The following is a 23,708-nucleotide window of genomic DNA, read 5'->3' on the forward strand; positions in this document are numbered from 1 at the left end:
TGCTTAAGTGGGGCCTTAATGGGCATCTTTCCCTTCTCTCTTGCATTGAGAGTGCTTGCTATTTGCCCTACTTGGGTTTCTAGCTTAACAATGGATTGAGAGTGAGAATGAAGTAATTATGTGGTAGCCTCAAGAGTCCCCAAAGTATTTAAAACTTTTTCTTTAAAGGCGGGACTTCTAGTGTTTCCTTGGGAATAAGATTGGTTGGGAAAATGAGAATTAGCAAATTGATTCCCTTGTGATTGATAAGGTCTATAACCTTGGGATTCTTGGTTTTGAAGTGGAGGTGGAATGTATTTCCCTTGGAAATTGGCTTGGGAAGGGTTTAAGCCATTTCCTTGGTTTTTCCAAGAGAAATTCGGATGATTCCTCCAACTTGGATTATAATGAGTACCATAAGGATTGTTCTCTTGGTTTACAAAAGCCACATTGACTTGTTCATTAGGTTCATTATGCACTTGTCCATGAGGACAATGAGAAGTAGAATGAAGAACACTAGAACAAGTCATACATGTTTTATTTGATGCACGATGAGAATGGTTAGGAATGGAAGATACTTGGTTCGCCGAGTTTTGGTTAATAAAAAATTGATCAAACCTTTGAGCTAAAGACTTTATTTCGGCGGCTATTTCATTTGAATGGTCGACTTGATGTAAGCCTACACTCTTCCTACCTTGTGAATTTATACCATTCTTGGATGATAGTGTTCTATGCAAAGAATTTTCACTCATGCTTTCATAAAGACGCCACACGTCATCCTCATGCCTATCAATGTCAGAGCCACCCATGGAAGCATCAACCATACCCTTATAGTTGTCCGATAAGCTCTCAAAGAAATATTGAACTAATTGCCATTTAGGCATGTCATGATGTGGACACTTCCTAAGCAATTCATTGAAGCGTTCCCATACCTCATGAAACATTTCTCCATCCCCATGTGAAAATTCTAGAATTGTGGTCCTCATGGCATTGGTCTTAGAAACCGGATAGTACTTCTTTAAGAACTCTTGTTGCATTTCTGCCCAAGAAGTGATTGAAAAGGCCTAAGATTGTTAAACCAATACTTTGCCTTGTCTTTTAAGGTGAATAGAAAAAGTTTGAGTCTTAAGACCTCTTCCGGCATGTCTGTATATTTTACGGTGGAACATACTTCAAGAAACTCATCTAGATGCTTGTAAGGTTCTTCACTAGGAAGTCCATGAAAGTTAGGAAGCATTTGAATAGTTTATGCTTTAATTTCATAATGATGTGCTCTAAATGGTGGCAATTGAATGCATGTGGGTGCATTGTATTCATTAGGCACATAGTGGTCTCTCAAAGCAAGAGGTGGATTAGCTACTTGAGGTGCAACATGAACACCTTGGTTATGAATTCCTTGATTAATGACGGAAGGTTGTGGAGCATACATTGGCCTTGGCATTCCATACGGAACTTGGCCTTGTTGTTGTGGTGGTTGGATGAATGGCCTTGGCTTGCCTAATGGTACTTGCATGTTTTCATTGTGCACATTGGGATGAAGGATACCCTGTTAGTCTATGTGACCAAGGTCCTCAATATGGTCATCATTATGGTCATCCATTGATATATTGGTTCTATTTGAACTTCCTCTTCCCCTAGGATTTCTAACGATAGATTCAAGATGCAAATCTAGAGGGGCAAGAGTTGGTCTCAATGAACGACGTCCATGCATGCACAATACAAAACACAACAAACACAAAGAATGACAAACACTATGCCTTCACAACAATGCAATGAAACTCCCTCCACAAACACTTAACCCATATTCCTATACTTTAACAAAGATGATGCAAAGAACAATAAAATAGCCTCCACGCGGGCTCACGATTTATCTAAGAATTGAATTACAAGCCTCCACGCGGGCCGATGATTTAACTAAGGAATTGAGTAAAGAAAGTCTCACAAAGGTCCTTTAGTACTTCAACTCCAAATTTTAAAGCTTAGCTTAGCAAATTTTTTTTTTAAGTTTTTAGCATATTTCGTTTCTTTGCGTGCTTGAATTGAATGCTCAATGGCTCATATGCTCGCTTCCTCTCCAACAATGCATCTAGTTAAGTAAGAACAACACAATAAGTAACCAAAAAGAAAAATAAAAAATAAGGTAAAAACAGGATCAAAAGAGTACTAATCCTAATCAATTCCACAAATCCGACGTTGCCTAATCTAATCAATCAATCTCCGGCAACGGCGCCAAAATTTTACGGGCGTTCCGTGAACGCCAAAATTATGTGTAGTGAATGTGCGGTTCAAGGAAAGCCTTTTGGGTAAGTTTAAATTTATAAAAACCACTACCAACACTACTACTAACATACCAAGAGTGAGTAGGGATCGTCCCAAGGGATTGTGGGGATTGAGGAATGTCGGAGTTGATTGTGGAATCGCAATTAGGGCTCTTTGGTCGAGTGATTAAACAATTGGTTGGTTGGTTGATTAAAGAGCAACTAAATTAAAGTAAGTAATAGCAAAAGAGTGCAATTAAGAGTAAGTAAGAGAGAGAAGAGTCTTGGGGTTTAGAGATCACCACCATGCAAGGCATTTCTATATCATTGACAAGTGATTAATGAGGGCAATTAGGGTGTTGCAATATTGGTGTGTGTGTATTTGGTTGATTCAACAAGCAAGGATGACTAGTTAAACATGTATTGTCTAAACATCATGTGAAATGCACAATATATCTAAGCAATGAAGCATATATCGTCTAAACAACATGTGAAAGGCACAATAAATCAAAACAAGTCATTAATCCTTTCATTAGGCTCACAATCCAAATACAACACAAGATTAGAGACATATGCTACTTGTATTCAAAAGCTTGGAACATCAAACAACAAGCATGAATTGTCCTCCCATTTAACACTACACTACAACTACACCACATCTATACTACTAGCATGAAAATAAACTAGGGGAGAGGCACAATCCATCAAGAGATAACCATGAACCATCAAGAGAATCACAAAAGCATTCTTTTAAGCACAATGTATTGACAATCTCTAAATCTATAGCATCAATACACATAGACATGCATCAATAGCACAAAATCTAGAGACAAGCATATGAACATCAATTCTAGTATACATAGACATATGAATAGAATAAAATAATCAATTGGAAGCATTAAACCACACAAATCATTGATTAAACAATATCTATATATATTAAAGTGTCAAAATATTAATTACAACACTAATCCCTCAATAATACACAAGATTAAGATATAAAAAGCATGCTTGGGTCTAACTCTAGCCCCAAGAGGATGTCTAGCCACTCATAGTGAGGATGCTCCAACCCTTAAGGGCTAAGTCCGTGGAAGAGGTTTGCTCCTTGTTGATGAAGATCTCCAATAGTGTTTCTAGCCTCCTTCTCCTCTAAACTTCCTTTCCAAGAGATGATATGAAAAATAATGTTGGCTCCCCTTGAAAAAGCAATCTTTATCCTTATATAGGTAGGTCAAAATGACACCCAAAATGAGTTGGGGTTATGCACACAATATTCCCTAATGATTGGATAAGGACAACTTTCAATGAGATATAATTTTAACTTTTTCGCACTGGAGGAAGTTCGATCGATCGAAAGTAAGTGAGATCGATCGAACTTTGGCTGGATCGATCCAATTGGCTGAGCTTTTTGGAAAAAGATAAATCCGAGATATTTAAGGGAGATATTTATGGGAAAAGGACAAAAGTGGTTAGTGAGTGGTACAGCTGTGGATACAATCAATCATTTGAATAAGGACAAAAGTGTTCGATCGATCGAAGGATGGTGTTAGATCGATCGAACTTTTGGAACTTTATGCTTTTGGGTCAAGGCTTGGATTTATCTTGAAGTGCTGAGATCGATCAATGTTCGATCGATCGAACCTTGGACTTGGATCGATCGAACTTATTGCTTTGCTTCATTTTGCTTCTTTCTTCCTCCACTTTACTCATTTCTTTGTTTAATCTCAGAATTGCTTCAATTAAGCTCTTATTTGGCTGAGTTAGCTTATTTTCAGGATGGAAATAATACGAAATCAATCTAAAACGGTAAAGTAAGATAGATAAAGGTACTAGAATGCCTAAGCTTAATGGGTTTAAATACGCACTTTTCAGTGCTCATCACACCCCCAAACTTAAATATTGCTAGTCCCTAGCAATGAACTAGAAAGAAAAGGAATGAAATAAATAACTATACAAGTATGAATCTAGAAAACAATAAATGGATAACGCCACTTTTGTAGGGAACACGATTGCATTTAGCATATGCAACAAGCCTTTTAAACCCCTAAGTTACCCCTAGTGGACGAGTGAAGTCTCGCGAGGGTTTCCAGAAATGATACCCACAAATATTAAGCTCATTCTTTCAAAAGAGGTACCAATATTGCAAACAAGTATTGGGAGAAAACTACCTCAAGTATGCAATTTATCAACCCTTTCCAAGCAATCACCCAAAATCTCAATATCAAGCAAGCAAGTATGTTCCTCCATACATCAAGAAAATGATCATGCAAATCAAAACAACTCTAGAATTCTTTTGAGTGGACTGGCATCAATGTGTTGCTATCTTAGCCAACTAAAGAATTAATCAAATCCTTACCCTCAATCTTGCATACAAATCTAGTAACGATCATCAAGACAAAAAGTGGACCTTTTATTAAAGCTTTATTGTTCTAGGTGCGCTTATTCTATTCACTCGATTTATTTATTTATTTATTTATTAAAGGATCAAAGATGGAAGCATAGCGCAATGTGTTGATCTCTTAAGCTTTCTAGTGATTCATGAGATCGAGCGTTAGGTCAATGACTCCCAAACCAGACGGCTTTAGGGCACTAGGTGTTCAAACACCCATATGGACTTACAAGCTCAAATCAACTAGGTTAGAAATCAAGACAGCAACCATTTAATCATTTCCCACTTCTCAATTTTTGAGAGAAGTCCTCACTTTTGTTACTTTTTGCTCTTTTTTTTTTTTTTTTTTTTTTTTTTTTTTTTTTTAATTAAACAATTATTAAGCTAGAGTTTGGGCCCTCCACCTTTCAGCGTGAGAAGTTCAATGCTTGATGAGGCTAGAATCCCGGTTACTTAGTGAAATGGGGCTGTTATCCACCTTTATTAAGAATGAAAGCTTTAAATGCACTACTAGCTCAATTGGGATATAACCAATTCAATAATTAACAAAGCATGTACCCCACAAATGAATGCTAGTGTGCACCGGTGCTAGTGTAGAAGACTAGAGTGAATTTCAAAACAATCACAAAATCAAGATGATGTGGACCACAAGTGCAAACAAGATATCAATCTTTCGAAAAATTTACTCCTAAATGGCACTCGTAAGGCATACAAGGAGTATTGGACTCTTAAGTCAAGCAATTTTTAAATTTTAAGCAATATAGTCCTCAAAAGATCAAAATCATAGCTATGTATAGATCAATAATAGAAATATCCCTCAAATACACGAGTCATAGTAAAAGTTTGAATTTAAAACTATCACTGTAGAGCACCATTCCCCCCAAACTTAAATTGCACAATGTCCTCAATGTACAAAGAGAACAAAGGAAAGAGTATACCAGTGTAACTGGGTAAGAATGATCGGGACTGAAGTATCTGAAGTGGGTGGCATTGCCCCCCAAAACTTGGGATGAACTGTGGTCCTGAAAATTGGCAGTTAGATAAAATTATCAGATAACAAAATGGGATAATCAGTGCATAATGAACATGCAAGTGTAAATGGGAAAAATAGATAATGAAATGAGAGAGGTATAAGGGTGGTCCTGAAAATTGGGTAGCACTCTCTCACTGAAGTCACTGTGATGCACCTGATGGAGTCAAACATATAGATATGAGAATACAATCATATGACATCCATTGTAAAAATAGATATATAAAATAGAAAAAGTGCAGGTATAACAAAAATATCAAAGCCGACAGACCGGTTGTAAAAATAATACAGTGACAATAATAAAGTATCAAAAGGAGAAAGGGATCATAAGATAGAAAAGACTAGGAGCTCAGGAAGATGAGGTAGGACGGGCAGGTTTGGCACCACGAATGTCTTGGGATAGATCTTTGAACATAGCTGTGACATCCGTGCGGAAGTTAGCGAACTCCGCTCTATGGGCCGTGAGGTCAGCTCTGATGGCAACAACAGCGTCCTTGAGCATCTGCAGACGCACTTCAAAGCCTGGGGTCAAGCCTGGTATGGATGAGTCAGAAGAAAGCTCCTGGGTCTGCTCCTGCTCATGAATAGTGGACCCGGCTAGAGAATGCTGAGCTGCGTCATCCGCTGAGTGCTTCAAGTCAATGTCTATATCAATGTCATCATGCTCGGTAGCTGGATCGACTGGTGCATCATCCGCTGCGGGAGCTGCTGCTGCTGGCTCTGCTGGTGCCGGGACTGCCTATGCTGCCGCCTTCTCCTTTAACTCCAGCTCTGCAGCCGCCAGTACGACATAGATCTGCAGGTGAGTGATAATAGCTTTATAGCTCTTGTCCTAGTCCTTCTTGCGAAAGTGACAGGAACCTCTCTTGGGGTCCTTCTACGGGTGGATGGAATAACGCTGGTCAATGAGAATCTGGGTGATGAGGTGGCTGAATGGAAGAGACTTGGCCCTTCCGGGCGCATCCTTGCTGACGTATTCATCATAGAGCTTCCTCATTACGCTCCAGTTAAGTGTAGGAATAGACACCCAGTGGCCGGTATAGAAGGCGTATATGGTTGCTAGATAGTCGCCTCGCCTTTGAATCTTGTGTCCTGCCATGTATATGCTTCGGTAGAGCACCGAATCTGTAAACCATAGGTCATCCGGCAAGAATGTCCGGGTGGTGAAGGTCTTACCACCGGCATGGTGACCTGTGAGAAAAATCGCCATATTGGCATAAGAAGGCCTATGGAGCCTAGGATAAGTCTCCTGAAGCTCTAGCGGGCACCGATGTGGACAGCGAGTCGAACGGGCCAGAGTATCCACTGTTATGGTGATCTCATGGCCATCGATAGAGGTGATGAGCTCGGCTGTAGTGCGCGGCGACGGTCGGAGGTTCTGGTAGAACAACCGTACCAGTCGTGGGTAGATCGGCTCTGTGACTGGGGCAAGAATAGCTGAGAAGCCACGCTGAATGATGTCCTGATAGGCAGATCGAGTCAGCACCGATCTGGAGAAGAATACGGTGTCGAATGCTGACTTGTGCTCTATAGTCATGTGTGCATATCTAGGCGCAAGCCTATCGCCCTATAGATGAGCTGGCTGAACAGGTGGAGCCGGCTGAGCTGGCTGCTCAGCGCCTCTATGCGGTGGAGATGGTGATGGAGTGAATGCTGGACGAGATTACGACTAAGGTGGAGTAGGGTGTAATGGCTCCTCTATATGAGAGGGCTACGTTGTCTCTCTAGTCCGCTGTCAGACTCTCCTCTGTGTGTGGTCGGGACTAGGATCCCGAACATAAGATGGACCGGCCTCGTCGTCAAGTCTGCGTCTCGTGCTGTAATGGTGTCTACGCGCTACAGTCTTGACGCGAGCCATAGTCTACAAATAGAAATTCAAAAGTTAGTGCCAGCATATACAGAATATAAGGCATAATATAGAAACATGTATGTCAAATAAGATAGACAAAACAAAATATCGCATGATTCTATGCAAGTGGCAGAATATGAAACATGCTAAACAATATGAGTATGAAATGCATCCAATGTGGAATATCACAGGCATTGGGCATATATAAGGTAGCATGAACATAAGATAAGATGACTGGAGTATGTATATAAGATTTGTGAAATTCGATTGATCAGAAAAAGAAATGAGATCGATCACAAAAGTTGGGTCGACGAAGGTTGAGTTGGATCGATTGTAAATATTTGATCGATCATAAATTTGTTCGATCGATCGAACAGTGCGATGATGAAACCTAACAGTCACTGATCTGTGACTTTTGAAGCGTGGGGCCCACTCTAATGAGTTCGTGGGCCCTCCAACAACACAAATTAAGCTTACATGCACTCCAAACGTGGCCCAAACACCCAAATCTAACAAAATCTTTAAAATCTATGCATACATATACACACACATACATATATATAGACATGGATGCCAAAGCTTTGAGAATGGACGATTCAACATGAGAGCAACATGATTACAACATTTGAAACAAGTATTCATGTATGAGAGTTCAAATCTAGGGAAGGATGTCTCAGATCTTACCTTAAGAGGGTGAGAGAATGGAGAATAAACTGAGAAGATCTGAGATGAAGAAGATGGAGATGAACTGAGATTCGAGATGCTTGGATCTCGCCGGAGGAGTTGCCGGAGCTTGGAGAGATGATTCACAGTGAAGAGGGACGAGAGGCTAGGGTTTGGTGAGTGAGATCGATCCAAATGATCGATCTTAAGACCCTTGGATCTGTTTTTAAAAACATTTCCCGACTAGTTCGATTGATCGAAGATGAGTTGTGATCGATCAAACTTTGATGAACTCCTTTCAAAGTATTTTTGGATTTTTAGTTTTTTTCTTTTTTAATTAATTAAAAACTAAATAAATTAAAATATTTTTGAATTTTTGAAAACTTGTTGAAAATTAAAACAAAATAAAATGAGAGTGAAAATAGAATAAAATAAAAATGAAAATATTTTTGGATTTTTGAAAAGTTGAAAAGTCAAATTAAAGTCAAAATTGTGAAATGAAAGAAATGTGATCGATCGAAACAAGCCTTTGATCGATTAGACAGAGGTAAGAATACACAGGTTGTTGGTTCAAAAATTGGCTAAGTGCTGGAACTTGAAATTGATCCAACCTTAATGTTGGATCGATCGAAAATTTTCAGATCGATTTTGAATTGAATTCGAACGATGGGACAGAGAGCTGAAATATGCAGGTTTATGCAGGCTCAAATTTTTTTCTAAGTGTTGAGTCCTGAGATCGATCGAACCTGGAAGTTGGATCGATCGAAGATATCTGATCGATCTAAGAATGAGTTCGAACGATGGGACAGAGAGTTGATTTTGGATGCAGGTGGATATAGGTCGAAATTTTTTCTAAGTGTTGAGTGTAATCCACAGCAAAGTTCGATCGATCTCACATTGGAGTTCGATCGATCGAACTCCAATGTGAGATCGATCAAACTTTGCCAAATGCTCAATTATAACATAAAAGCTTATACAATCCTCACTAAAGTTCCTTTCAATGCATGTGAACCTAAAACAAGTATCTAGACTTCGCAAGAAACAAAATGAAAGATAGAAATGGGGGAGGAATAGGGTTTTGACACCCTACGAATGCCTTTGCTAGTCTATAACGTGTCTAGCAAGACTTTGGGCTCTTTTAGTCGGGGTCAAAGATCTTGTGATGCATCCCCTCCTTGTTGGGGTGATAAATGCTTTGAACTACACCCAACAAATGGTCCTTTGAAGAACTTGTTGGATCAAGCTCAAAAGAAGCTTTTGATCCTTTAGCTATACAATTAAAACCTTTGGGCTTCCATGCCCTTTCAAAGCAAGAATTTGAAACAACACTTTGAGAACGCAAGATTGAAGATGATCCTTTGGAAGTTTTGGTTTTACACAAAAGCTCATTTCCTTGGCAATGAAGATCATGACATTTTTCTACAACATTGACCTCTCCTTCATACTTGTCAAGTGAATTAGGTGTGGGATTAAAGATATTCAACTTTACCTTCATGTGGCCAAATGAAATCTTCATCACCCCTGTTCTACAAGTGATGTTGGCATTGGTGGTTGCCAAGAAAGGACGGCCAAGGATAACGGGAATTTGGCTCTTAAGATTGGAAACCGGTTCCGTGTCAATGACAACGAAATCAACCGGGAAGAAGAATTTATCAATCTTGATCAAAACATCCTCAATGACACCCCTAAGTTTCTTAATGGATTGGTCGGCAAGTTGCAAAACTATCGACGTCGGTTTCAATTCACCTAGGCCATATTTAACATAGACCGAATATGGAAGAAGGTTCACACTTGCTCCTAAGTCAAAAAGTGCCCGATTAATGATATGATCACCAATGATGCATGATGTAGTGGGTGCAATGGGGTCCTTAAACTTTTGAAGAGTGTTATGTTGCAAAATTGAGCTTACTTGCTCGGTCAAAACCACTTTTCTTGGTGCTTGGCTCTTGTTCTTTCGCTTTTGGGTGCACAAGTCTTTTAAGAATTTGGTATAAGCCCGAATTTGCTTGATTGCATTCAATAGTGGAAGGTTAACTTTCACTTGCCTAAACATTTCCATGATTTCAGGGGTTTTTGCCTTTTGCTTGTCTTTTGAAATGGATCCTTTTAAGGCATCCGGAAATGGAACCTTTGGTTCAAACACTTTTTCAGAATTTTCTTTTGAACTCTCTTTAACACAAGAAGTTTCCAAATCATTTTTCAATAAAACCTTTTCAACATCATTTTTCAAAACTTCTTTTTCAAAACACATTTTTTAAAACTTTCTCATTTGCAAGAACATGTGCATGCAATGAAGGAGGAATGGGATGTGAAATGAGTCGGGTGGCAACTTGAGGTTGCACTGGTTCACTCTCTTCATTGGATATTTCAACTTGATTGTCCACAACTCTACCACTCCGTAAGGTAGTCACCGCATTAACATGTTCAATGGTATGCCCTTTCGATGAGGAATTGGTTTTCACAACACATTGTTGCTTAAGTGGGGCCTTAATGGGTATCTTTCCCTTCTCTCTTGCATTGAGAGTGCTTGCTATTTTCCCTACTTGGGTTTCTAGCTTAACAATGGATTGAGAGTGAGAATGAAGTAATTGTGTGTTAGCCTCAAGAGTCCCCAAAGCATTTAAAAGTTTTTCTTCAAAGGCGAGACTTCTAGTGTTTCCTTGGGAATAAGATTGGTTGGGAAAATGAGAATTAGCAAATTAATTCCCTTGTGATTGAGAAGGTTTATAACCTTGGGATCCTTGGTTTTGAAGTGGAGGTGGAATGTATTTCCCTTGGAAACTGCCTTGGGAAGGGTTTAAGCCTTCTCCTTGGTTTTTCCAAGAGAAATTCGAATGATTCCTCCAACTTGGATTATAATAAGTACTGTAAGGATTGTTCCCTAGGTTTACAAAAGCCGCATTGACTTATTCATTAGGTTCATTTTGCACTTGTCCATGAGGACAATGAGAAGTAGAATGAAGAACACTAGAACAAGTCATACATGTTTCATTTGATGCACGATGAGAATGGTTTGGAAAGGAAGATATTTGGTTCGCCAAGTTTTGGTTAATAAAAAATTGATCAAACCTTTGAGCTAAAGACTTCATTTCGGCGGCTATTTCATTTGAATGGTTGACTTGACGTAAGCCTACACTCTTCCTACCTTGTGAATTTCTACCATTCTTGGATGATAGTGTTCTATGCAAAGAATTTTCACTCATGTTTTCATAAAGACGCCACACGTCATCCTCATGCCTATCAATGTAAAAGACACCCATGGAAGCATCAACCATACCCTTATAGTTGTCCGATAAGCTCTCAAAGAAATATTGAACTAATTGCCATTTAGGCATGTCATGATGTGGACATTTCCTAAGCAATTCATTGAAGCATTCCCACCCCTTATGAAACATTTCTCCATCCCCATGTGAAAATTCTCGAATTGAAGTCCTCATGGCATTGGTCTTAGAAATCGGATAGTATTTCTTCAAGAACTCTTGTTGCATTTCTGCCCAAGAAGTGATTGAAAAAGGCCTAAGATTGTTAAACCAATACTTTGCCTTGTCTTTTAAGGTTAATGGAAAAAGTTTGAGTCTTAAGTCCTCTTCCGGCATGTCCGTATATTTTACGGTGGAACATACTTTAAGAAACCCATCCAAATGCTTGTAAGGTTCTTCACTAGGAAGTCCATGAAAGTTAGGTAGCATTTGAATAGTTTGTGCTTTAATTTCATAACGATGTGCTCTAAATGGTGGCAATTGAATGCATATGGGTGCATTGTATTCATTAGGCACATAGTGGTCTCTCAAAGCAATAGGTGGATTAGCTACTTGAGGTGCAACATGAACACCTTGGTTATGAATTCCTTGATTAATGACGGGAGGTTGTGGAGCATACATTGGCCTTGGCATTCCATACGGAACTTGGCCTTGTTATTGTGTTGGTTGGATGAATGGCCTTGGCATGCCTAATGGTACTTGCAAGTTTTCATTGTGCATATTAGGATGAAGGATACCTTGTTGGTCTATGTGACCAAGGTCCTAAATATAGTCATCATTATGGTCATCCATTGATAGATTGGTTCTATTTGAACTTCCTCTTCCCCTAGGATTTCTAACGATAGATTCAAGATGCAAATCTAGAGGGGCAAGAGTTGGTCCATGCATGCACAATACAAAACACAACAAACACAAAGAATGACAAACACTATGCCTTCACAACAATGCAATGAAACTCCCTCCATAAACACTTAACCCATATTCCTATGCTTTAAAAAAGATGATGTAAAGAACAATAAAATAGCCTCCACGCAGGCTCACGATTTATCTAAGAATTGAATTACAAGCCTCCACACGGGCCGACGATTTAACTAAGGAATTGAGTAAAGAAAGTCTCACAAAGGTCCTTTAGTACTTCAACTCTTTAAAGCTTAGCTTAGCAAATTTTTTTTAAGTTTTTAGCAATTTTCCTTTCTTTGCTTGCTTGAATTGAATGCTCAATGGCTCATTTGCTTTCTTCCTCTCCAACAGTGCACTTAGTTAAGTAAGAATAACACAATAAGTAACCAAAAAGAAAAATAAAAATAAAGTAAAAACACGATCAAAAGAGTACTAATCCTAATCAATTCCACAAATCCGGCGTTGGCTAATCTAATCAATCAATCCCCGGCAACGGCGCCAAAATTTGATGAGCGTTCCGTGAATGCCAAAATTATGTGTAGTGAATGTGCGGTTCAAGGAAAGTCATTTGGGTCAAGTTTAAATTTATAAAAACCACTACCAACACTACTACTAACATAGCAAGAGTGAGTAGGGAACGTCCCAAGGGATTGTGGGGATTGAGCAATGTCGGAGTTGATTGTAGAATCGCAATTAGGGCTAGTAGGTCGAGTGATCAAACAATTGGTTGGTTGGTTGGTTAAAGAGCTACTAAATTAAAGTAAGTAATAGCAAAACAGTGCAATTAAGAGTAAGTAAGAGAGAGAAGAGTCTTGGGGTTTAGAGATCACCACCAAGCAATGCATTTCTATATTATTGACAAGTGATTAATGAGGGCAATTAGGGTGTTGCAATATTGGTATGTGTGTATTTGGTTGATTCCACAAGTAAGGATGACTATTTAAGCATGTATTGCCTAAACATCATGTGAAATGCGCAATATATCTAAGCAATGAAGCATATATTGTCTAAACAATATGTGAAAGGCACAATAAATCAAAACAAGTCATTAATCCTTTCATTAGGCTCAAATACAATACAAGATTAGAGATATATGGTACTTGTATTCAAAAGCTTGGAATATCAAACAACAAGTATGAATTGTCCTCCCATTTAAGACTACACTACAACCACACTACATCTACACTACTAGCATGAAAATAAACTAGGGGAGAGGCACAATCTATCAAGAGATAAGCATGAACCATCAAGAGAATCACAAAAGCATTCTTTTAAGCACAATGTTTTGACAATCTCTAAATCTATAACATCAATACACAAATACATGCATCAATAACACAAAATCAAGAGACAAGCACATGAACATCAATTCTAGTATACATAGACATATGAATAGAATGAAATGATCAATTGGAAGCATTAAACCACACAAATTATTGATTAAACAAGATCTATATATATCAAAGTGTCAAAACATTAATTACAACACTAATCCCTTAATAATACACAAGATTAAGATATAGAAAGCATGCTTGGGGCTAACTCTAGCCCCAAGAGGATGTCTAACCACTCATGGTGAGGATGCTCCAACCCTCAAGGGCTAACTCCATGGAAGAGGTTTGCTCCTTGTTGAAGAAGATCTCTAATGGTGTCTGTAGCCTCATTCTCCTCTAAACTTCCTCTCCAAGAGATGATATGAAAAATAATGTTAGCTCCCCTTGAAAAAACAATCTTATCCTTATATAGGTAGGTCAAAATGACACCCAAAATGAGCTGGGGTAGTGCACACAATATTCCGTAATGATTGGATAAAGGATAACTTTCAATGAGATGGAATTTTAACTTTTTCGCACTGGCAGAAGTTCGATCGATCGAAAGTAAGTGAGATTGATCGAACTTAGGTTGGACCGATCCAACTGGCTGAGCTTTTTGGAAAAAGACAAATCTGAGATATTTATGGGAGATATTTATGGGAATAGGACAAAAGTGGTTAGTGGGTGGTACAGTTGTGGATATGATCAATCCTTTGAATAAGAACAAAAGTGTTCGATTGATCGAAGGATGGTGTTGGATCGATCAAACTTTTTGAACTTTGTGCTTTTGGGTCAAGGCTTGGATCTATCTTGAAGTGCTGAGATCGATTAATGTTCGATTAATCGAACCTTCGACTTGGATCGATCGAACTGGCTACTTCGCTTCATTTTGCTTCTTTCTTCCTCCACTTTGCTCATTTCTTTGTTTAATCTCAGAATTGCTTCAATTAAGCTTTTATTTGGCTGAGTTAGCTTATTTTGGGGATAAGTGCCAGAAAATGGAAATAATACGAAATCAATCTAAAACGGTAAAGTAAGATAGATAAAGATACTAGAATGCCTAAGCTTAAGGGGTTTAAATATGCACTTTTCAGTGCTCATCACACCCCCAAACTTAAATATTGCTAGTCCCTAGCAATGAACTAGAAAGAAAAGGAATGAAATAAACAACTATACAAGTATGAATCTAGAAAACAATAAATGGATAACGCCACTTTCGTAGGGAACATGATTGCATTTAGCATATGCAACAAGCCTTTTAAACCCCTAGGTTACCCCTAGTGGACGAGTGAAGTCTCGTGAGGGTTTCCAGAAATGATACCCATAAACATTAAGCTCATTCTTTCAAAAGAGGTACCAATATTGCAAACAAGTATTTGGAGAAAACTACCTCAAGTATGCAATTTTTCAACCCTTTCCAAGCAATCACCCAAAATCTCAATATCAGGCAAGCAATTATGGTCCTCCACACATCAAGAAAATGATCATGCAAATCAAAACAACTCTAGAATTCTTTTGAGTGGACTGGCATCAATGTGTTGCTATCTTAGCCAACTAAAGAATTAATCAAATCCTTACCCTCAATCTAGCACACAATTCTAGTAACGATCATCAAGACAAAAAGTGGACCTTTTATTAAAGCTTTATTGTTCTAGGTGCGCTTATTCTATTCACTCGATATTTATTTTTTTTTTTTTGTTTTTTTTTTTAAAGGATCAAAGATGGAAGCATAGTGCAATGTGTTGATCTCTTAAGCTTTCTAGTGATTCATGAGATCGAGCGTTAGGTGAATGACTCCCAAACCAGATGACTTTAGGGCAGTAGGTGTTCAAACACCCCTACGGACTTACAAGCTTAAATCAATTAGGCTAGAAATCAAGACAACAACCATCTAATCATTTCCCACTTCTCAATTTTTGAGAGAAGTCCTCACTTTTGTTGCTTTTTTTTATTTTTATTTTTTAATTAAATAATTATTAACCTAGAATTTGGGCCCACCACCTTTCGGCGCGAGAAGTTCAGTGCTTGATGAGGCTAGAATCTTGGCTACTTAGTGGAAAGGGGTTGTTGTCCACCTTTATCAAGAATGAAAGCTTTCAATGTACTACTAGCTCAATTGGGATATAACCAATTCAATAATTAACAAAGCATGTACCCCACAAATGAATGCTAGTGTGTGCCGGTGCTAGTGTAGAAGACTAGAGTGAATCTCAAAATAATTACAAAATCAAGATGACGTGGACCACAAGTGCAAACAAGATATCAATCTTTCAAAAAATTTACTCCTAAATGGCATTCATAAGGCATACAAGGAGTATTGGACTCTCAAGTCAAGCAATTTTTAAATTTTAAGTAATATAGTCCTCAAAAGATCAAAATCATAGCTAGATATGGACTAATTATAGAAATATCCCTCAAATTCACGAGTCATGCTAAAAGTTTGAATTTAAAACTATCACTGTAGAGCACCATTCCCCCCAAACTTAAATTGCACAATGTCCTCAATGTACAAATAGAACAAAGGAAAGAGTATACCAGTGCAACTGAGCAAGAATGATTGGGACTGAAATATCCGAAGTGGGTGGCATTGCCCCCCCAAACTTAGGATGAACTATGGTCCTAAAAATTGGCACTTGGATAAACTTATCAGATAACAAAATGGAATAATCAGTGCACAGTGAATATGCAAGTGTAAATGGGATAAACAGATAACGAAATGAGAGAGGTATAAGGGTGGTCCTGAAAATTGGGTAGCACTCTCTCACTGAAGTCACTGTGATGCCCCTGATGGAGTTAAACATACATATATGAGAATACAATCATATGACATCCATAGTAAAAATAGATATATAAAATAGAGAAAGTGTAGGTATAACAAAAATATCAAAGTCGACAGACTGGCTGTAAAAATAATACAGTGACAATAATAAAGTATCAAAAGGAGAAAGGGATTATAAGATAGAAAAGACTAGGAGCTCAGGAAGATGAGGTAGGACGGGCAGGTTTGGCGCCACAAATGTCTCGAGATAGATCTTTGAACATAGCTATGACGTCCGTACGGAAGGTAGCGAACTCCGCTCTATGGGCCGTGAGGTCAGCTTTGATGGCAACAACAGCGTCCTCGAGTGTCTACAAACGCACTCCGAAGCCCGGGGTCAAGTCTGGTATGGATGAGTCAGAAGACAGCTCATGGGTCTGCTCCTGCTCATGAATAGTGGACCCGGCTGGAGAATGCTGAGCTGCGTAATCCGCTGGGTGCTCCAAGTCAATATCTATTTCAATGTCATCATGCTCGGTAGCTGGATTGACTGGTGCATCGTCCACTGCGGGAGCTGCTGTTGCTAGCTTTGCTGGTGCCGGGGCTGCCTGTGCTGCCGCCTCCTCCTCTAACTCCAGCTCTGCAGCCGCCAGTACGGCATGGATCTGTAGGCGAGTGATAATAGCTCTGTAGCTCTTGTCCCAGTCCTTCTTGCGGAAGTAATAGGAACCTCCCTCGGGGTCCTCCTGCGGGTGGATGGGATAACGCTGGTCAATGAGAATCTGGGTGATGAGGTGGCTGAATGGAAGAGACTTGGCCCTTCTGGGCACCTCCTTGCTGACGTATTCATCGTAGAGCTTCCTCATCACACTCCAGATAAGTGCAGGAATTGACACCCAGTGGCCGGTATAGTTAGCGTACAGGGCTGCTAGATAGTCGCCCCGCCACTGAATCTTGTGTCCTGCCATGTATATGTTTCGGTAGAATACTGAATCTGTAAACCACAGGTCATCCTGCAAGAATGTCCGGGTGGCGAAGGTCTCGCCACCGGTATGGTGACCTGTGAGAAAAATCGCCATATAGGAGTAAGAAGGCCTATGGAGCCTGGGATAAGTCTCCTGAAGGTCTGGCGGGCATCGATGTGGACAGCGGGTCGAACGGGCCAGAGTATCCACTGTAATGGTGATCTCATGGCCATCGATAGAGGTGATGAGCTAGGCTGTAGTGCGCGGCGACGGTCGGAGGTTCTGGTAGAACAACCGTACCAGCCGCGGGTAGATCGGCTCTGTGACTGGGGCAAGAATAGCTGAAGGCCCCGCTGAATGATGTCCTGATAGGTAGATCGAGTCAGCACCGATCTGGAGAAGAATATGGTGTCGAATGCTGACTCGTGCTCGATAGTCATGTGTGCATATCTAAGCGCAACCCAATCGCGCTGCAGATGAGCTTGCTGAACAGGTGGAGCCGGCTGAGCTTGCTGCCTCTATGTGGTGGAGATGGTGATGGAGTGGATACTGGACGAGCTGGCGACTGGGGTGGAGTAGGATGTAATGGCTCCTCTGTATGAGAGGGCTGCGCAGTCTCTCCAGTCCGCTGTCGTACTCTCCTCTGTGTGTGGTCGGGACTAGGATCCCGGACATGAGATGGACCGGCCCCGTCGTCAAGTCTGCGTCTGGTGCTGTAATGGTGTCTACGCGCTACAGTCTTGACGCGAGCCATAGTCTGCAAAAAGAAATTCAAAAGTTAGTGCCAGCATATACAGAATATAAGGCACAATATAGAAACATGTATGTCAAATAAAATAGACAAAACAAAATATCGCATGATTCTATGCAAGTGGCAGAATATGAAACGTGCTAAACAATATGAGTATGAAATGCATCCAATGTGGAATATCACAGGCATTGGGCATATATAAGGTAGCATGAACATAAGATAAGATGAATGGAGTGTGTATATGAGATCTGTGAAATTCGATTGATCAGAAAAAGAAATGAGATCGATCACAAAAGTTGGATCGACGAAGGTTGAGTTGGATCGATTGTAAATATTCGATCAATCATAAATTTGTTCGATCGATCGAACAGTGCGACGATGAAACCTAACAGTTACTGATCTGTGACTTTTGAAGCATGGGGCCCACACGCCCTCCAACAACACAAATCAAACCTAAATGCACTCAAACGTGGCCCAAACACCCAAATCTAACAAAATCTTCAAAATCTATGCACACATACACACACGTATATATATATATATATAGACATGGATGCTAAAGCTTTGAGAATGGAAGATTCAACATGAGAGCAACATGATTACGACATTTGAAACAAGTATTGATGCATGAGAGTTCAAATCTAGGGAAAGATGTCTCGGATCTTACCTCAAGAGGGTGAGAGAATGGAGAATAAACTGAGAAGATCTGAGATGAAGAAGATGGAGATGAACTGAGATTCGAGATGCTTGGATCTCGCCGGAGGAGCTACTGGAGCTTGGAGAGATGATTCACAGTGAAGAGAGATGAGAGGCTAGGGTTTGGTCGAAGATGAGTTGTGATCGATCGAACTTTGATGAACTCCTTTCAAAATATTTTTGGATTTTTGGGTTTTTTTTTTTTTTTTTTTTTTTTTTTTTTTTTTTGAATATTAATTAATTAAAAACTAAATAAATTAAAATATTTTTGAATTTTTGAAAACTTGTTGAAAATTAAAACAAAATAAAATGAGAGTGAAAATAGAATAAAATAAAAATGAAAATATTTTTGGATTTTTGAAAAGTTGAAAAGTCAAATTAAAGTCAAAATTGTGAAATGAAAGAAATGTGATCGATCGAAACAAGCCTTCGATCGATCAGACAGAGGTAAGAATACACAGGTTGTTGGTTCAAAAATTAGCTAAGTGCTGGAACTTGAGATCGATCCAACCTTAATGTTGGATCGATTGAAAATTTTCAGATCGATCTTGAATTGAATTCGAACGATGGGATAGAGAGCTGAAATATGCAACGGTTTATGCAGGGTCAAAATGTTTTCTAAGTGTTGAGTCTTGAGATCGATCGAACCTGGAAGTTGGATCGATCGAAGATATCTGATCGATCTAAGAATGAGTTCGAACGATGGGACAAAGAGCTGATTTTGGATCTAGGTGGATGCAGGTCGAAAATTTTTCTAAGTGTTGAGTGCAATCCACAGTTCGATCGATCAAACTCCAATGTGAGATCGATCGAACTTTGCCAAATGCTCAATTAAAACATAAAAGCTTATGCAATCCTCACCAAAGTTCCTTTCAATGCATGTGAACCTAAAACAAGTATCTAGACTTCACAAGAAACAAAATGAAAGATACAAATGGGGGAGGAATAGGGTTTTGACACCCTACGAATGCCTTTGCTAGTCTTTAACGTCTCTAGTAAGACGTTGGGCTCTTTTAGCCCGGTTGAAAGATCTTGTTATGCATCCCCTCCTTGTTGGGGTGATAAATGCTTTGAACTCCACCCAACAAATGGTCCTTTGAAGAACTTGTTGGATCAAGCTCAAAAGAACCTTTTGATCCTTTGTCTATGCAATTAAAACCTTTGGACTTCCATGCCCTTTCAAAGCAAGAGTTTGAAACAACACTTTGAGAATGTAAGGTTGAAGATGATCCTTTGGAAGTTTTGGTTTTACGCAAAAGCTCATTTCCTCTACAACGAAGATCATGACATTTTTCTACAACATTGACCTCTCCTTCATACTTGTCACGTGAATTGGGTGTGGGATTAAAGATATTCAACTTTACCTTCATGTGGCCAAATGAAATCTTCATCACCCCTGTTCTACAATTGATGTTAGCATTGGTGGTTGCCAAGAAATGACGGCTAAGGATAACGGGAATTTGGCTCTTAAGATTGGAAATCGGTTCTGTGTCAATGATAACAAAATCAGCCGGGAAGAAGAATTTATCAATCTTGATCAAAACATCCTTAATGACACCCCTAGGTTTCTTAATGGATCGATCGGCAAGTTGCAAAACTACCGACGTCGGTTTTAATTCACCTAGGCCATATTTAACATAAACCGAATATGGAAGAAGGTTAACACTTGCTCCTGAGTCAAGAAATGCCCGATTAATGATATGATCACCAATGATGCATGATGTAGTGGGTGCACCGGGGTCCTTAAACTTTGGAAGAGTGTTATGTTGCAAAATTGAGCTTACTTGCTCGGTCAAAACCACTTTTCTTGGTGCTTGGCTCTTGTTCTTCTGCTTTTGGGTGCACAAGTCTTTCAAGAATTTGGCATAAGCCGGAATTTGCTTGGTTGCATCGAATAGTGGAAGGTTAATTTTCACTTGCCTAAACATTTCCACGATTTCATTGGTTTTTGCCTTTTGCTTGTCTTTTGAAATGGATCCTTTTAAGGCATCCGGAAATGGAACCTTTGGTTCAAACACTTTTTCAGAATTTTCTTTTGAACTCTCTTTAACACAAGAAGTTTTCAAATCGTTTTTCAATAAAACCTTTTCAATATCATTTTTCAAAACTTCTTTTTCAAACACATTTTTTAAAACCTTCTCATTTGCAAGATCATGTGTATGCAATGAAGGAGGAATGGGATGTGAAACGGGTCGGATGGCAGCTTGAGCTTGCACTGGTTCACTCTCTTCATTGGATATTTCAACTTGATTGTCCACAACTTTACCACTCCGCAAGGTAGTCACCGAATTAACATGTTCAATGGTATGCCCTTCCGATGAGGAATGGGTTTCCATAACACATTGTTGCTTAATTGGGGCCTTAATGGGCATTTTTCCCTTCTTTCTTGCATTGAGAATGCTTGCTATTTGCTCTACTTGGGTTTCTAGCTTAACAATGGATTGAGAGTGAGAATGAAATAATTGTGTGTTAGCCTCAAGAGTCCCTAAAGCATTTAAAACTTTTTCTTCAAAGACGGGACTTCTAGTGTTTCCTTGGGAATAAGATTGGTTGGGAAAATGAGAATTAACTAATTGATTCCCTTGTGATTGATAAGGTCTATAACCTTGGTATCCTTGGTTTGAAGTGGAGGTGGAATGTATTTTCCTTGGAAACCACCTTGGGAAGGGTTTAAGCCTTCTCCTTGGTTTTTCCAAGAGAAATTCGGATGATTCCTCCAACTTGAATTATAATGAGTACCATAAGGATTGTTCCCTTGGTTTACAAAAGCCGCATTGACTTGTTCATTAGGTTCTTTATGCACTTGTCCATGAGGATAATGAGAAGTAGAATGAAGAACACTAGAACAAGTCATACATGTTTCATTTGATGCACGATGAGAATGGTTAGGAAAGGAAGATACTTAGTTCGCCGAGTTTTGGTTAATCCAAAATTGATCAAACCTTTGAGCTAAAGACTTCATTTCGGCGGCTATTTCATTTGAATGGTCGACTTGATGTAAGCTTACACTCTTCCTACCTTGTGAATTTCTACCATTTTTGGATGATAGTGTTCTATGCAAAGAATTTTCACTCATGCCTATCAATGTAAGAGCCATCCATGGAAGCATCAACTATACCCTTATAGTTGTCCGATAAGCTCTCAAAGAAATATTGAACTAATTGCCATTTAGGCATGTCATGATGTGGACACTTCTTAAGCAATTCATTGAAGCAGTCCCATACCTCATGAAACGTTTCTCCATCCCCATGTGAAAATTCTCGAATTGAGGTCGTCATGGCATTAGTCTTAGAAACCGGATAGGTCTTCTTCAAGAACTCTTGTTGCATTTCTGCCAAGAAGTGATTGAAAAATGCTTAAGATTGTTAAACCAATACTTTGCCTTGTGTTTTAATGTGAATGGAAAAAGTTTGAGCTTTAAGACCTCTTCGGGCATGTCCGTATATTTTACGGTGGAACATACTTTAAGAAACTCATCCAAATGCTTGTAAGGTTCTTCACTAGGAAGTCCATGAAAGTTAGGAAGCATTTGAATAGTTTGTGCTTTAATTTCATAATGATGTGCTCTAAATGGTGGCAATTAAATGCATGTGGGTACATTATATTCATTAGGCACATAGTGGTCTCTCAAAGCAATAGGTGGATTAGCTACTTGAGGTGCAACATGAACACCTTGGTTATGAATTCCTTGATTAATGACGGGAGGTTGTGGAGCATACATTGGTCATGGCATTCCATACGGAAATTAGCCTTGTTGTTGTGGTGGTTGGATGAATGGCCTTGGCATGCCTAATGGTACTTGCATGTTTTCATTGTGCACATTGGGATGAAGGATACCTTGTTGGTCTATGTGACCAAGGTTCTCAATATGGTCATCCATTGATAGATTGGTTCTATTTGAACTTACTCTTCCCCTAGGATTTCTAATGATAGATTCAAGATGCAAATCTAGAGGGGCAAGAGTTGGTCTCAATGAACGACGTCCATGCTTGCATAATATAAAACACAACAAATACAAAGAATGACAAACACTATACCTTCACAACAATGCAATGAAACTCCCTACACAAACATTTAACCCATATTCCTATGCTTTAACAAAGATGACGCAAAGAACAATAAAATAGCCTCCACGCGGGCTCACGATTTATTTAAGAATTGAATTACAAGCCTCCATGTGGGCCGATGATTTAACTAAGGAATTGAGTAAAGAAAGTCTCACAAAGATCCTTTAGTACTTCAACTCCAAATTTTAAAGCTTAGCTTAGCAAATATATATATTTTTTTTATTTTTAAGTTTTTAGCATTTTTCCTTTCTTTGCTTGCTTGAATTGAATGCTCAATGGCTCCTTTGCTTGCTTCCTCTCCAACAATGCACCTAGTTAAGTAAGAATAACACAATAAGTAATCAAAAAGAAAAATTAAAATAAAGTAAAAACACGATCAAAAGAGTACTAATCCTAATCAATTCCACAAATCCGACGTTGCCTAATCTAATCAATTAATCCCCGGCAACGGCGCTAAAATTTGATGGGCGTTCCGTGAACGCCAAAATTTATGTGTAGTGAATGTGCAATTTAAGGAAAGCCTTTTGGGTCAAGTTTAAATTTATAAAAACCACTTCCAACACTACTACTAATGTAGCATAGTGAGTAGGGATCGTCCCAAGGGATTGTGGGAATTGAGCAATATCGGAGTTAATTGTGGAATCGCAATTAGGGCTAGTAGGTCGAGTGATCAAATAATTGGTTGGTTGGTTGATTAAAGAGCAATTAAATTAAACTAAGTAATAGTAAAAAAGTGCAATTAAGAGTAAGTAAGAGAAAGAAGAGTCTTGGGGTTTAGAGATCACCGCCAAGCAATGCATTTCTATATTATTGATAAGTGATTAATGAGG

At 39.1% G+C, this 23,708-nt stretch overlaps 1 pseudogene; it reads left to right on the forward strand.

The window, feature by feature from the left end:
• Positions 1-861: 861 nt before the first annotated feature.
• Positions 862-962, forward strand: LOC132287432 (small nucleolar RNA R71; annotated as a pseudogene).
• The last annotated feature ends 22,746 nt before the right edge of the window (positions 963-23,708 follow it).

Source organism: Cornus florida, unplaced genomic scaffold, assembly GCF_030987335.1.
Source record: "Cornus florida cultivar Cherokee Brave unplaced genomic scaffold, ASM3098733v1 CherokeeBrave_3.0.0_Hap2_Chr11, whole genome shotgun sequence".
In the NCBI taxonomy this organism is placed as follows: domain Eukaryota; kingdom Viridiplantae; phylum Streptophyta; class Magnoliopsida; order Cornales; family Cornaceae; genus Cornus; species Cornus florida.